The sequence below is a fragment of the Leptidea sinapis genome, chromosome 21, assembly GCF_905404315.1.
Source record: "Leptidea sinapis chromosome 21, ilLepSina1.1, whole genome shotgun sequence".
Lineage (NCBI taxonomy): Eukaryota > Metazoa > Arthropoda > Insecta > Lepidoptera > Pieridae > Leptidea > Leptidea sinapis.
In genome coordinates, this window is record NC_066285.1 from 8796056 (window position 1) to 8814287 (window position 18232).

Genomic DNA, 18232 nt, shown 5'->3' on the forward strand with positions numbered 1-18232 from the left:
TCTGGTGCACTCCAATATCAGCTCAAACCATTTAACCGCGTGAAATGTATAGCTGCTCGAACCGTCGAGGTCTTGGCACTCCGTAGAGACGTTATGTATCTTCTGCTGCATTTATCACGGGAAGTATTCTGAAGTACTGTTTGTCCTGTTTACTGCCACGTACCTTCGCATGACACACCGATTACTCAGATATCCTCAACATCTGAATGTGTGATGTACCTCCACAGAGCGTATTAGTACTTAAAGAAAAGTGGAGTAACAAGAGAGTGTGGTAAGCTGTGATTACTTTTTTATGGAAAAGGAGGACAAACGAGCGTAAGGATCACCTGGTGTTAAGTGATCACCGCCGCCCACATTCTCTTGCAGCACCAGAGGAAAGACAGGAACCTTTTCGGCCTTTAAGGAAGGTGTGAGATTTTTTTTGAAGTTACCCATTATGTGTCGCCCTGGAAACATCGCACAAGGAAGCTCGTTCCACAGCTTTGTAGTACGTGGAAGAAACTTCCTTGAAAACCGCACTGTGGAGGAACGCTACACATCCAGATGGTGGGGATGATACCGTACCGATACCGAAGGTGGAATTCGGCGGCAAGAATCAGAAACGCCTCTTTGGAACAATGCTCCCCGCGAGTAATGCGGTAGAAGACAAAGCGAGCGACGTATCTACGCAACGCTAAGTTATCCAGCCTTTCACAGAGCACTGGGTACTGACTTCTCTTAGCATCAGACATCTGAATGCTTGTCTTTCCTTCTCATAAAAAAAGTTATTGATCATAATGTCCCATTATGTCTCAAATATAAATGCTTAAATTTTAAATACCTACATAATTAAAGTACCGTTAATGTCTACCCTTGAACAGATAAATCACGTGTGGCAAAAGACTATAACTCGGCCAACAATTTTGTTAAATTGGAACTGGTTTCACTTTGAACAGCCGTGAATTCGTAATGAACTAGCCACGCCCGTAAGGATGCTACGGTAATTATAATAACACACAGCATAACTGTTGTTAAACTTATAGTTGGCTAATAATTAAATTTTAACATTGTATTTATTATTTGCAACTCGCAAATGTTTTTCACAAATCATGTCGTTAGGAAACTATTGCAAAAAATAATAATTAAAGTAGATTTACATTTCCTTTAGACATTATCAGTAATTAAAGGCTTGGTTATGTAAATATTTGATATGTCAATAGTAATGTGTATTGGTTACCTTCATTGAGTATTTTTGGTGGTAAAAAAAGGACTTCTGATTAATATTCCATCCACGTACTTGCGACTTCAATGTAATAGTTTCTTGTTTGTGTTTTTGTTTGTATGCGTTGCATCTCAATAATATGATATTTTAAGTATTATACTACTAGTTTTTATTACAAAATTAAAGTCAGACACTGTTAATTTGTAGTCTGATATTTTTGTACTGGGAAATAACAGATATTACTTACTAAGTACTACTTCAGGTCTGCGGTAGTTTGGAATATTCAGTAACTGTTTATTATACTCTGTCCACATTCTTTTAGCATTTTGTTAATTATTCACTTTTATGTCTAATTTTTATTGATTGTACAATTAGTCTTTTTTTTTTCTTTGTTAGAACCCTATTTGCTTCTTGTGCAGTAAGTCTTCCGTTGTGAACACTTTCTCCATGGGTTTTTTTTAACGCCGTTAGTTTCTTTCTTGTTCCAAAAAATAATAAAATTATTAGGTACATAAGTATAAAACACGGACAAAATATGTCAGTATTATAACATTAGGCATGATGTTTGAAATGTTTATCAAGTAATATCTCTAAAGGTATCAGCTCTAAAGGTATCACCCGAAGAAATAAAGTCGCCCTGTAATCGTTTGACCCCACTCACACTTGCACACGGACAGTCTGACGGACTGATATACACCACATACACAATCACAAACACAGTCCAGAAACAAACACAAAAAAGTACATACATGCACACAAACATATACACTTACATACATACAACCAAACTTAATGTGAGTGTACTTTTCTCATTTTTTCATGCCATTTCATTTCATTTCATCTTCATATTCTCTCCTTCCCACAAGCATACAGCAGGTCCGTGGTTCGAGTCTCCTTAGGAGACGCCACGCGACTGTTGTTGCCGTAGTCTTTCCGTCCTATGTCGCTGCAAAAGCCTTTAGGGCTGACAGCATAGAGGAAGTTTTTAGTCGGTAGGGGGTGCAACATATAGGCCCCGTTTCGAGGTCTTCAATATTTAAATGTATTTTCCTCCTCTCAAAAAAAAGTAATGATAGTGTATTAATTATCAAATGAACAATTACAAAGCTCAAGGGTCCAATGAAATACTAGCAGAAGTCTGGAAGCAACTAAGAGTTATGGAGTAGTTTGGATGCAGCAACTTTTTAATGAGTTGATTCAGGGGTATCCGACATGTTAAAGATAATGTTTTGTGTAAGTTTTCTTATACCATATTTTAAAAAAAGCGAAAGGGCGACGTTAGGGATTGCAGTAATTATATATAAATTACAGGGCTATCAACTAACTTCACATATACAAATAATTGCGTATATATATTATACATTCGGCATATATTTTGTTACTGGGCAACTATCCGCAGCAACGTTGAAGCGAACTTCAAGTTTCGGGAGGAGTACACCTTGAAAAACCTGATGAAGTGATTCCGTGTACAGGTTCCATCAGTAATATAATATAAAAATAAAACTACTCCTTCATTATTTATATCAAAATATTTACTTTCCAAAACAAACTTATTTTCAATGGAGGCCATTTTGAAACTTTGAAACCATCTTGATTTTATAACATTAAAAGTAATTCAGTCATTCAAAGAGGATGTAAATACTACGTTATAAGAGGTGGGACTGCCTAAATAAAAATTGAAATTTAGTTTCGTATGAAACGTGCAGTGATTTGACATAAGTTTGAAATGATATTTACAATATTAAGCCGACGAAGTATAATCCGTTTAATTAGGAAAGCAAACGTAGTTGCTGAAAACGTTTCGGCTTAGAATATTGCAGCTACCTCCGTTTTTTACAAGATTATATCCGTCATCTGTCAATCTATCAATGACTGCAAGTTTCATACAATCGCTTTTTTCGTAGAGAGTTTCGCTAGGCTGCAGTCAATAATTGCCATAACCAAGCTGTGATCAGTCACTTTGGTCAATTGGCAAAAAAAATACTATATTTAAAATTTTTACGTTTGTTCCTGTGATTAAAAGGTGTATTTATTATGATTTTCAAAAAAAAAAATACAGATTTTGCTTCTATATTTGCTTCTATGACAGTTAATTCAGGTGGTCTCTTGTCATTTAATGATTGGGCAACAGCTGGCATTCATAGGAGCAGACAACGTCTATATGAACTATACATACAGTGAGAGATCATTATATAATCATGATGCATCTATTCTTGAGTATGTAAATACTCTAAATTACTTAAAAATATTTACTGTAAAATGCACCAAATAAAATAAATATAATTTGGAATGGTATTAACTGGGAATCCGGTAAAGTGAAAGACCGCAACACTGAATACATGCAATAGGCAATGTAACGTAACACATTCAGTCAAAATCAATTATTTCGGATTATATGAAACGGTCAAACGGACAACGGAGTCTAAGAAAGCGTATACAAGTTTTAAGGCCACAGGGAACCAGGGCCGGATGCGACTGGTTTTGATATTTTAAAAACATATTTCATTTACATTCATAATTTCAACGTCCTGTCTGCTAAATCAATGTTAAGTTGTTGCATCAGTGAACTGCGAGAAATGGAGTAAATTCGTGACATAATATCATGTATGGCATTAAAATGACGATATTTAATTTATACACATAATATGTGCCAACAAAGAGTTGATATTGAAAACGTCGCAGTCTCAGGCTCCAATTTAATAACTAAGTGAACTATATGAATAAGTTTATACCTGATAAATAATAAAACAAGGTAACTAAAAAGCATAAAAAAATTTCCTCTACAACATTTTGGAGACGATGCTAAGTTAAATGCAAAAAAATATTTTTGGAGAGAGTAGGAAAATCTTCAAAAAGACACCGGCTACTGTTTGACTGGTAGTGTGACTTTTTTAACCCACAAAAACAGCCCTCTTTTTTAATTTTCTTTTCTGCCCTTTTCTCAACTAGTAGAAACTGCCAACGTTCGTATTCGTCAATGACCATTACAGGACCGGTCCTAGTAACCATTATAACCATATTTGAGCCATTCATATAGTAATGTAATAAGTGTCATGGCTTCGTTTAATACCATAAATAAATTAATATAATTAGTACCGTAAAAACCACTTTATATCTACCACTAAGTGCACCGCTTTTCATGGTCCTTCGAGCCGGAGCCGATTACAATATATCTTTACTTGCGAATATAAAAAATACTCAAAATTATTTTAAAATGTATATTTAATTGCAATTTCAATGCATATTAGACTAATCATTATAAATTCATCAAATAAAATAAAGATGACTTGGAATATTATTAACTGGAAATCAGGAATAGTGAAAGACTGTAACTTTGAATAGCTTTATAATTTATTATTTAAATGACTTGAGAGCAGCAGTTACATTCCCAATCTGTGGTGTCATTAAGAAAGTCATTTATGTTATTGTAACTTTCAGGACATAAATGTTTTTTAACAATTCTTTTGAATTTTCTGGGATTGTATTCTTCTTCTCAAGTTAACCGAGTAGTAAGCTTAAGACGCTTATGTTTATTCTTGGTATTAACATTATAAGCCTGACAATTTCTAGCAAATTTGCTAATGTGACTGTGAACATACCTAACAATATCAAGAATATTTGAGATGTATCAGTTAAAATCTTTATTTATTTATTTTTTAAAGGTTAAAAATAGCGCTCTTAGACTCACAAGTCTTGTCTTAGTATGAATCCTAATGTTTATTAAACTTCAAATAGTTTGAAACTCTATTTGTGAGCTAATGTCTCCACCGCTTATTTATTGGTTGACCACAGAATAAGCTAAACATATTTTATAAATACATTTTGGTAACTCGTGGGCTGACATATCCTTTTTAATTATTAGGTTTTGCCTAAATCTAATAAAATACAATATAATAATAGTTATTTGTTCAACGAATTTGTTCAAAATGAGCAAAGTTATTTTTGACTGACTTTTGTGCTGTCTTTAAATCACGAATTGGCGAAGTAGTCTAGAATTGATTCTAACATAGACTACTGAGGTAGTGAGTGATTTAAAGGCACGAACCAAAAAAAATTGCTCTTGTGTGAAACATACAACTTTTCACCTCGACTAGCGAGAAAAGTGTTATAGATATATATTGTAAGAGAAACAATTAAAATAATATTTAACAATATTGATTATAAATATCATTATTAGTATTTATTTTAAATATTAAGTCTTTAAAAAGGCAATAGTAAAATTTATAAATCTAAATTTCGATAAGTATCATATAAATTTTGGGACAATGAGATAACACGCTGGGCTAAAATGAGTTTCGCAACGCACCGGATCGAATTTTCACGTTCGAAATTTAAATATCTTTGCCTCACGCTCGCAGCAGAAAACATTTTTGCTGTGAGCTTGCGAGTAGCAATAGCGCCCTTTTGATGCTGGAGAGGTGAAAAATAAATTATAATTTATTGGAACTTCACTGATGAAAGTGTTAGATTTATTGTTCTGTAAATTATTTGATACTGTTTGTTTCTTCTACATAAATTAGTTATTTACAGTAGATCAGTATAGACGGTATTTTATGTTATATTTCCGTTTCGTATTTGTTTATTACGCTCAAAGACATAAAACGCTGCAAGCGCTGCAAAAAAGCGATGCAATATGACAATCAGATAAATGCCTTATAGCTATGTTGGCGTCATGGCAATCATGTTAGGCGTCGTCCACATGCAACGTAAACCGGAAAACGATAAGTGTTCCTTCTTTTTACGCCACTTCTTTGTGTGTGACCAAGCCCTAAGCGATCACAACGCTTCGTTAACTGTTCTTTTCTATTGAATTACGTTTTCTGTCTGTAAGTGTAATATAATATATATGTTTTACAGTTTAACAATGCTGTGTTTTCTTCAATATGAATGAATGCTTTGCAACATTCACTGTAATAATTACTTACAGTTATTGGAAATTTGCTGATAAAACGAAGTCCTCCTCCGCGTCTGTTCGCGATAAATTCTTTTCACCAATAGATAGCGTGGTTCTCGAGGAAGTTTTTAGTATATAATTTGTTAAGTTTTTGTCTACATTTGTGTATACATTAACGATGTTTGTTGGCGATGTCAGAAAAAAATAAGAGGTCGTGGAGCTTTCAAGGAAGACGAGGCTAAGCCCTTTGAGATATATAACAAAATATTGTATGGTGGAGTTGTGTATCTTACATAGCCCTACAGAAAAGCCAGCAATGCCATATGTCTATCTCTTAAGGATAACATACTGTATACATTTATTACTTTAAAAAATTGGCAATTTATAATAAGAATAATAATATAAGGCCCTGGTACGAGGGACTGAAGTGGTCGATTCTCTCCCGGCAAGACGACTTTTGTTCCGAGGTTCCGTTTCGAGGGACTAAAAGCGAGCTTTTCATCCAAGTGGGAAAAAAAAATCGTAAACGCACCACGAGAAGCATAAGTAGGATATTGCCACCCGCGATTCTCAACAATATTTCGGGGATGACAATGACCTACTTTTCTCCCTAGGTGTGTAATATACTATTCTGTTTGATTATTAACTAATTGACTTTGATTGCGTATTTCCAATGGCTTTAGACGACATCAAATTTTTAGCTATTGCATAGCTTCTATCGCAGGCCTTGAGCGTGGAGACCGAATCCAGAAATTCCGTGACGAAAATAACCTAACACCCCACTTACTAGATGTATATAGATATTTCGCCATGAACATTATAGTTGCCGTGGAACAGCGGATATAACGTATGCTTTTGCTTTTTGTGCAGAAGGTCCCAGGTTCGAGCCTGGGGTACGTCTTGATTTTTTTTTAATTTCTTAATTTTTTTTATCAAGAAGTGTAACTTGAATTAATATCAAAGAAAAAAAAACAAAGGAAAAAAATACTGCATAAATAAAATAAATAAATAATTATAATTGCATAAGTTGATAAAAAATGGTATGCAATAGCTTTATCGCGGCAGTCCCCGAGTGCCACACGTCTTTTTTTCTTTTGACAGAACAGTGATTTTTTCTTTTGATAGAACGGTCAGCTAAGTGATAAAACAAGTAAGTCAACTTTACAAAGTCATTTAACAGTACATCCCTAGTAATATTATAAATGTGAATGTAAGTTTGTTTGTTACGAAAGGCGTGAGTTTCTGAACCGATTTTGATGAAGTTATAGCGATAAACTAGAGCTCGGAAAAGGACATAGGCTACATTTTACCCCGGAAAAATTAATGGTTCCCACGGGATTTCTGAAATTCACTTCGATGAGCTATAACTATACCAATAGTAGGTTTTGTTTGCCGTAGCAATCTTCCTTCAAATAAGATTCATATAAAATGTTGGGATTAGGAGCGAAAACGGGAACCGGAACTGGACTGGGACATGAGATAATCGTCAATTCCAAACCTGTATATTAATAAATCTCTATTTATATTTTTCATTTCTCTCATTTTTTTCTTCAAGATTCATTAGATTAATTCACAACATTTTATAGTATTTCGACGTGTAGATTCTATAACAATATCAGTATTAATATATCAAATATAACAATTTTAATTTATGAAAATTGCTTAACAGCTAAATACCTACTTTTGTAGGCGCGCTGATCACTATATTATGTGGGTATTGACTGAGAGTGAGCCGTCACGGCCATCTCAACTAAGGGAGAATCGCTAGGTGAGCATAGTTGTATTCCGTACTAATTCTCGCCTTGATTAATTTTTCATCTTCTCGTGTGATTTTAGACTACAAAGCCTTTTTCAATAACAGATAACAAGATAAAACCATCAACTTATAACAAGTACAGCATTTTTTATGATCCTGAGATCCAATTAATATTGTACTCATCATTCACCAAATACAGTAAAAGAATAATAAGTGGACACAACAGAAATTACATTATAACGAAATTTAAGTTAAGCATTAAATTATCTTACGTGAACTAGCAAGTTTTATAAAGAGTATATTTTAACAAGTGTATATTTGTAAAGAATATATCAAAATCAGCACACACTTCATTAAATTCTCTACAAATTCTCATAATCGTGTTGTTATGCGATCCATTATTATTTGAGGAATTGATCGAAAATAAACATGGAATACGCACAGATCGTGTTGGAACTTTAAAGTTTATCAAACTTAATAGATGACTACGCCTAAAACCATTCGCCATGTTATGTAAGACGCACATATCAGATACCCATCTTCGCTTATCAAGACTAGGAAAGTTAAATTTACGTAAGCGCTCAGAGTATTCGGGAATTTTACGTCCAACACCCAACCTGCTACACAGAACTCTTAAAAACCGCCGCTGAATTGACTCTATTCTATCACGTTGAACATTATAAATTGGAGACCAAATCACTGAGCAATACTCCAGGATACTTCTCACTAAACAGTTGTATAATAATATCCAGGAGTTTTCCTGTTTAAATGGTCTGGCGATTCTAATAACAAAGCTTAACATCTTATTTGTCTTCTAACAAGTATCATCGTAATGGCTTTTGAAGGATAAATCCTAGTCAAAGATGACGCCCAAGTCCCTTATCACATTCACACGATCTAGAACATTACCGGCGATAGCATAATCATGAATAAATGGATTTTTCTAGGACCTAGATTTGAGCCTTGAGGCACGCCAGAGCTAGCAAGAAATGGGACTGACTCGAAGCCACTCAACGCAACTAGTTGCGTTTGATTTGTTAAATTAGATGTGAGCCATCTGTGAATATTACCATGAATTCCCAGGTGATGTAGCTTACATAAAAGCACGAATGAATGAATGGTGAATGGTGAACGTAGTCAAAAGCTTTCGCAAAATCTATATATATTGAATCAACCTGACTCTTATCGTTAATTGTGTCACATAAGAATGAAGTATTTACCAGTAAGTTATAAACAGTTGAATGACCCGCAAAGAAACCGTGCTGACGTGAGCTTAAGATGGGCTTCAGATGGTTAAAAACTTGTGCATACACAAGCCTTTCAAAGATTTTGGCCAACAACTTACAATCGTTATAGGGGAGGATATTCTTAAGAGGAAATATAACCGTGGCTCCAGATTTTTTAAGCGGCAAATCGCCCGTGCGAAGTCTAAGCACGTCGTCAAAATCGGCGAGCAGCTTTCCAGTTACCCGACCGGAACACGCAAGTTCTGGTCGTTGTCGAAAGCTGCTCTTGGTAACTTCAACCAGCCGTCCATGCCGCCGTTGCACATGAGGAATGACACCCTGGCCCATACGGCAAAAAAGAAAGCCGAGCTCCTGTGCGCTCTTTTCGCCTCCAACTCGACTCTTGACGACAACGGAAAAACACCGCCGACCATCCCGCGGTGTCAGACCTCTATGCCTGAAGTACAGTTCAGACAGAAAACTGTTAGGCGAGCTCTGTTTTCGTTGGACGTCAGGAAGTCGACCGGGCCGGATGGCATTTCTCCAATCGTGCTTAGAACGTGTGCCCCTGAGTTGACGCCAGTGCTAACGCGTTTATTCCGGCACTCTTAATCCAAAGGCGTAGTCCCTGACTCATGGAAGTCAGCCCTTGTCCATCCGATCCAAAAAAGAAGGAGACAGTTCGGATCCGGCGAACTACAGGCCTATTGCTATCACCTCCCTGCTCTCCAAAATCATGGAGAGCATAATTAGCCACCAGCTTTTAGTATACCTAGAGGGTCACTAGTTGATCAACGACCGACAGTACGGCTTTTGCCATGGACGGTCGGCAGGTGATCTTCTGGTATACCTAACACATAGATGGGCGGCGGCTATTGAAAGCAGGGGGGAAGGCCTGGCAGTTAGCCTGGATATAGCGAAGGCCTTTGATCGTGTATGGCACAAGGCGCTCCTCTCAAAACTTCCATCATTTGGGCTTCCCGAGAGCTTGTGCAAGTGGACCTCCAGCTTCCTCACTGGGCGTAGCATACAGGTCGTTATCGACGGATATTGCTCGAACCCGAAGCCCGTGAATGCTGGAGTGCCCCAAGGCTGTGTGCTACCTCCTACGCTGTTTCTTCTGCATATCAATGATATGTTGGACACCTCCAACATGCATTGCTATGCAGATGACAGCACTGGTGATGCCGTATAGACGGGCCATGCAGGTCTCTCTCGGGAAATCGTCGACCAGTGCCGGGAGAAACTTGTGTCTTCTATCGAGTCCTCTCTCGAGAAGGTCGCGGAATGGGGTAAATTGAACCTTGTCCAATTTAACCCCCAGAAGACTCAAGTTTGCGCGTTTACCACAAAAAAAAACCCCATTTGTCGTATCACCGCTCTTCGAGAACACTTCTCATAAAGCCGCGCCTAGAATCGGAATACTGGGTCTCGAAATCTCGAGCGATTGCCAATTCCGTGGCCATCTGGAGGGCAAAGCCAAATTGGCTTCGAAGAAGCTGGGCGTCATCAATAGAGCACGGCAATACTTCAAGCCGGCCCACATTCTAGCGCTCTACAAAGCGCAGGTCCGGCCACACATGGAGTATTGCTGTCATCTCTGGTCTGGTGCACCCCAGTATTTGACCGCGTGCAACGTAGAGCAGCTCGAATTGTCGGGGACTCAGTGCTCTGTGAACGGCTGGATCACTTGGCGTTGCGTAGAGACGTCGCTTCATTGTGTGTCTTCTACCGCATTTATCACGGGGAGTGTTCCGAAGAGCTGTTTAACCTGATTCCTGCCGCCGAATTTAACCTTCGCAAAACACGCCACAAGTTAGGATATCATCCCCACCATCTGGATTTGTGGCGGTCCTCCACAGTGCGGTTTTAAAGAAGCTTTCACCCTCGTACTACAAAGCTGTGGAATGAGCTTCCTTGTGCGGGACGATACGACATGGGTACCTTCAAAAAAAGCGCGTACACCTTCCTTAAAGGCCGGCAACGCTCTTGTGATTCCTCTGGTGTTGCAAGAGAATGTGGGCGGCGGTGATCACTTAACACCAGGTGACCCGTACGCTCGTTTGTCCTCCTATTCCATAAAAAAAAAAGGCGGTAGTTTGTTACATCTGTTTTATCCCCAGTCTTTGTATATTGGTGTCACTTTAACAAGCCTCCATAAAGCAGGAAAGATACCATTTTGTAGTGACTTGTTGTAAATAAGAATGAGGTGTTTGGCGAGACTCACAGCGCACATACGAACTAAAATGGGTGGTATACCATCTGGTCCAGAATTTTTGAATAAATCAATGGTTTTAAGCAGTTGAATAACATTTTCTAGAGACACTGAAAATTGGCAGACTGAAAAAACCGAAGGAGGAAAGTCAGGAATATAGTTCACATTACTATTAACGTTCGTAGAGTAAACCGACGAGAAATGATCAGCAAACAGGTTCACAATGCCAGCGCCATCATTAGCGTATCGGTAGTTATAACTCATCTGTCTTGGGTAGGCATTAGTGACTTTCTTATTTTTAGTCTAACGCCAAAAAGCTTTTAAGTTTTTAGTCAGATCAGACTCTATGCAATCTATATATGTACAAAAACATTGATCAAAAACTACCTTAGCTCTACATCTTAACATTGCAAAAGTATCATTATCTCTTAGATTACCGTAAGTTTTAATTTTGACATGAAATTTAAATTTAGATTTTAGCAACTTTACTAGCCCAGTAGAGAACTAAACGGGATAAGATTTTGCTTACTTTGGTTTTGTGTGTGTACTTTTCAATTATTTCATCCAAAGTTAGTTAGTTGTTATAAAAACAATGAACGAACGCATCACAATCAAGTTGCAAAGCCGACTGATCCCAATCAAAGTCTTGAATTTCCCTATTACAGCTCTCGTAAGAAGGATTTTCTTATAAAAACAGAGTTTCTCAGTTATAGAGTTGTTGAGTTCAAGCAACGGGGCTCGACCACTAAGTAGGGTAAGCTCAAAGGGAGGCTGGTGTGAGTCTAAACGGCAAACAGCAATGGTATGACTTAGTGAGATAGTATCAGGTGAATCCGTTATCGCCAAGTCCAAGATTCTATTTAAGTGGTTAGGAATATAGTTCAGTTATTTTGATAAAGTCAGCTGGAAAAACTCAAACAATGCTCTAGATTTTTCGCACACGTGGCTAAGAGGAAATCCTGTTTGGTTCGACCACATCACACTACCCAAAAAAAAGTCTAAATAATAATTTGACATTTATTAAGAAATTCTACATATAGGCTGGTAGGTAGGTAATCCGGTAAATATACTGTACATAAATAGATAGTAGTAACAGGATCAACTTTTATTTGAATCCGTAAATCCTCCACCAAGTCGGATTGCCAATCGCATCTCAGCACGTATTCAACCTTTTTAGATATTGCCATAAGATATTATATAACTATAATAATCTGAAGATTATTTACTTACCTACCTATATTAATCTGTATTTTAGATAGCTATAACAATCTGTACATTATATAATAATCCGAAGATTACATACCAATAACACTCTCAATAGAACAGATATAACAATAATTTTGCTTCAAGGAAACGGTTTTTTTACGAAATGGAGAACATAAAGCCCTTTCAAGTGTTTAATAATATTGCTTCTTATTTCCATTCATTAACATGGTTCGTGCTTTCAACTTACTGGCGTTGAAGGCCGTACATTCCTAACTAGTGGGTATTATTAAATTAGGTCAATGATATGTATGGATTTGATATCAGTCTAAATGATAAACTTGTTATTTGCATTTGCAAAACTATGTAGTGTCCACTCGACGTACATAATAAATTAGCTTCAATATTTTATTAATTATATACCTACAATCATATTTAATGAAAATGAAAAAAAAAATCGGGTATTAATTTGTTTGATCGTATTATGCCCACGCGTTGGGAATGGGACAAGCGGCCATGTTAGTGACGTATAGGCAGACGCTTTAAAAATTACCAATAAAAAATACTGTTTGTGTAAGTTGGTCACATCGAGGCTTTGCTACGGTGTGCAAAACAAGCATCGCTAGGATATTATTATTAATAAATGAACAACGATAATTTTTTTCAGTATTACAGATTGATGTAAAGATTTTGTGTTGTGATGCTGATTATTATAATGATGAAAATTCAATGAAAGAATCTGGGTGAAATAGGGAAAGTATTTATTTTATTGCAGTATTATTATAGCGACTTAGAACAACATACACTACAGAACTATTAACATCAAAATTCTAAACGTAACAATGAAAACTTCAAAAATAAATCAGAAAACCTAACGGTAATGAAACTGCAGGCCGTACTGACGCAACAGGATGAGCGCGACGGGGTGAAAGGGAAACAGGAGAAAATGTGGCCGTGTAGTACTGACTGATGATGTCACGCAAATTTTAATATAACAAGGTTCCGCCCTGTTCAACAAATTCCAATGCATAGGGGATTTACAAACGTACAACTATCAGATTAACTCTGAGTATTTGCAAAGACAAAGTGAAACTCTATCTTGCAATTTGTTCATGGCCTGGTTACTATAATTTATCTTTATCAGGAGCTGGGAAAAAACTTGAGCGAGTTCAACAGTCTAAATATATCGGTGTTCCGGTAAATGAAGATTGGGAATCCGACCAAAAATTTAAAGCCGAATAGAAATTGCCCGAGTCTCTTTTAATAAAATAAGACAAGGAGTACTTTGTCGACAATAACACATAAACAGCCGAGTGAAGCTACTTCAATACCGTTGCAATATACGGCTGTAAGCCATGGATTTTGCAGGAGGTAGGACCTACCAGTGGTAGGTTCGGTAATATTATGATTTATGCATTAGCTGGACAGAAAAGTTCAAAAATGAAACAGTGCTAAATGATGCTTAGTATCAAGGAACGGAAGATAAAGCATCCGGCCATTTGCTCAAAAACTATATCATGATGTGCAACATGGAGGACAAGTGCTGGACAAAGATGACAATCCTGACTACGGATCAAACAGGAGTAAACCGGGATTACCTCATGCTGATGGACCGCCTAGAAAGAGCCGTGCTGGGGTAAGAAGAAAATGTTGACTACTGATCATACATGAGTAAAAATAACAAGGCCAAGAAGAAAGTCCTGACTACGGAACATACAGGAGTCAACCGCGATAACCTCATGGTGGTGGATCATCTGGAAAGAGCCCCCCTGGGCCAAGAAGACAATCCTGCCTATTAGATACTGGAGGTCATTAATAGAGAAAACTACTTTCGCAACGATTTTTAGATAACCGAAGAATTGGCAATCACTCTAAATTTCTAAACCTAATACTCCGATATTAGGCCAGGCATTATGTATTTGTCTAAAGTAATTGACAACATTAAGAATTTCATATAACATATAAAAATTTAAAGGGTTAGTCTTCTTTTTTCCCAAGCATAATCAGTAATCCAGAAGTCATAACATTTGCTTATCTGATCTTGCTATCATTTGTTGCAGAAATAGCGTTTCATGCATTTCCAAGACACAAATTGAAGACTGTACTTCCTGCTGTTAGTAAACCTTGATATAGACCATTAAACATTTACTTATTAGTGTAACTAATATTATAATAACGTAATCGTTCATTCACATATAAATCCCACGTGTGGTTTGAAACGGAGGCAGATTTGCCGCCTGAATAAGCTCAATTGACAGACTTTAGGAATTTCTTGTTGTTGAATGAAGGTTAAATTGTGTGGCTTGGCATTCAGGTTTTTAGCACAATCTATTTAAAATCAATAATGTTTTATGTAAGCGATTGAAGTACTGAAAAATAATATGTACATAAAATTGAAAGCCTCGATTATGTTATGTTGTAAGTGTATCTATACATTTTTATTTTTCAGGTGTCATTACAATTTTAGTTATAAAACAAGTTCAAGGTAAAGATGTTGGTACATTGTCAAGTAGATTGGGCGTTTAAAAATGTATGCACTCAATAAATAATGCCTTCTTTTGGCTTCGCTGAGTCGGATAATTACACACAATTATCGAATTATCGGCATGCAAGTATAACAATGAAAAATATAATAAGCAAATAAAATGTGTTAATTAAGTTCTCGCATTGATACCTTATATGGCTGATTTTGACGACGCTTTTTGATATTTTGACTTTGTCTTATATGCTAGAAGGGCGCCAATGTTTTATTTATTACAATAAAGGACGAGACGAGCAGGACGTTCAGCTGATTGTAGTTCATACGCCCTGCCCATTATAATGCAGTGCCGCTCAGGATTCTTGAAAAACCCAAAAATTCTGAGCGGCACGACAATTGCGCTCGTCACCTTGAGACATAGAATGTTACGTATCATTTGCCCAATAATTTCACTAGCTACGACGCTCTTCAGACCGAAAGACAATAATGCTTGCACATTACTGCTTCACGGCAGAAAACGGCGCCGTTGTCGTACCCATAGTCTAACCGGCATCCTGTGCAAAGAAGTAAATGCCCTAAGTCGCCTCTTATGATACCCTTGGGCCTGGGACTTCCCTATTCTTTGATATCCCGGGAAAGTACAGGATGAATTTTATTATTTTACTAGCTTACCCTGATATTTTTATTCCCCTAACTGACTGCATGTAAAAATTAGGGAAGAGGGAAAAGCTAGGGGATGTCCGAATGATTATACATGCACCTGACAAGTTTTAATTGCATAAACATAGATGAGGTTTATCTACTGTTATTTTAAAATTAACGCACGAATCACATCTCCACGACGATCATTCCAACACTGCCCTCATCCAACGTATTCCGGCGATATTCACCAGATCGTCGGTCCATCTTGCGGGGTGGTCCACCAACACTGCGTATTTTGGTACGTGGTCGCCATTCGAGGTCTTTTCTGCCCCACCGGACATCTGTCCGTCGAACTATGTGCCCTGTCCACTGCCACTTCAGTTTCACAATCATCACTAAACGATGACGAAAATAATTTTACTAAATTATCTCAATAAACTGCCAGTACTTTGCACAGGATATCAGCTAGCCACTACGGCGGGTGATTTCCCATCTTCTTAACACCCCGTCGTTCCCTTTTCGTTTCTTTTGAAGCGGGCCTTTGCTAATGGAATTACTGAGCTACTGAGACTTATATATATATATATATATATATATATATATATATCATATATCTCATGGTGAAGTGCATAATTGCGTTGCCCTTAAAAAATTGTTGGATTTTCCAAGAATCCTGAGCTGCAATGCATTTCTTTGGACAGGACGTGTCTTTGTGACTTTCCAGCATCTCGACGTAAGCTGGTCTCATCACTTATTCTAAAAAAAAACTTTATTTTGGAATTTCCTTCATAACATATTTTTTTCAATAGTCGCAGTCTCATTGATTAGTTTTATTATGTAAATAAAAGTTTAATATTTGATCATTCGTATCCAATATAAATTGCAAATTCCCGAACTTATCTTTTTTTTACCGGACTTCAAAAAAGGAGGAGAGGGTTACCTGAGAACTTTCGACTGGGTGAACCGATCTTGATGATTATTTTTTTGTTTGAAAGCTGGTGCTTCCCGTGTGGTCCAGAGCTGAAAATGGCATCTATGAGAAAACCATAAAAGTCTTAAATTTGCATTATAAATGTGCGCGACAAATGGACCAGTAACTCAATATAACGCCAACCGACTTCAATAATTCTTTTTTTGGAAAGGATGTACTCAAGGGTAGTTTTTTGATAGATTGGTGAGGTTCTGACAATGGAATCCCTGACAAAATAACGGAACTCTTCAACTCTTAGAAGCAAGTTAACAATACTCAGCCGAATCTTTTATATAATATCCGGATATTTAAGTCACTTGCCGTAACGTTGTTTTGGTAAAGTAATATTCGTAGTCGAATATGATAGTCAATGGAACTCCTCACCGACTAACAGTAACGGTGTGATCTGTGGCAGAATTTCAAATTGTCTGTTATCAAATTGCAATGTGCTTAGGTGCTTTACTGCATTGCAAAATTTTGTAGGTCTATACATATTTAGTCAAATTTTATTAGTTAGTGTACTTTAAATTCACTAAAAATAACAAAAAAAAACAACCGACATCAAAAAAAATATTCCAAAACTATAGATAGAGGTATATGCATTAAAAAATGAAAAAATAATTAATTACTTCTACTTACTAATTCTAGTTACTTATGATAATTGTTATTTTTGGAGTCGGTGTCAGCCAAGCTAGGTTTTCAACTACATAAATACGTGAGATGTGCTTGTGTCGCACGCGACAAGGCGAGAGGTGAGAGGAAGGGAGGAAGGGAGGGAGGGAGGAAGAGGAATCGGTTCAGGAGTACACCGATTCCAAAAATAACAATAATCGTAACTAGAATTAGATTAATTAATTAGATTGTATAAAATACGCACTTATTTATTAATAATTTTCTGTACGATTTAAGATGCAATATTGTTACCCACTTTTTATAAAATAGCCTTTAAGTTCCAATTAAGTGGAAATTCCTTTATGGAACAATAAATGTCTTAAACCATATTTTTATACTTTTTAGTGCATATAATATCTATAGTTTTGGAATAGCTTTTTTGAAGTAGGTTGTTTTTTGTTAAAGTTTTTTTTTAATTAAAAATTGGTGTCGTAAAGACTCTCAGTAGCCTCAACTGAGAACCAAACAAATAAACAAAAATCTTTAGATCTCATTCCTTTGGATCGAAAATTACTTTAAAAAAAAATTAAGATATCGAAGTTACTTAACTGAAACCATTTTACGAAATTGCAGTTAAATTTAAATGATTCATTTTGGTTTATTGTTAGACATTATATCATTTAATTATTATATTATTTACTAGCTAAACTGTCGTCTTGTAGTAGTCATAACTACATATCTTTAAAACTTTTAAGCCTACTTTCGTTTTCATAGCTTGCTGTTAATGTTGAAATCAGTGCAGTAATTTTCCATAACGAAGTTGCTAATTCTGTTGATAATTATTAAGACATTACAGTAAATTATTCAGTAATTGTAGGTATGTTTTACTCATATAATAATTATTTTAGCAAGAGGTTTTTTTTTATGAAAATAAGGGACGAGACGAGCAGGACTAGAATTCCGCTCGTCACCTTGAGACCTAAGATGTTAAGTCTCATTTTCTCAGTAATTTCACTAGCTACGGCGTCCTTCAG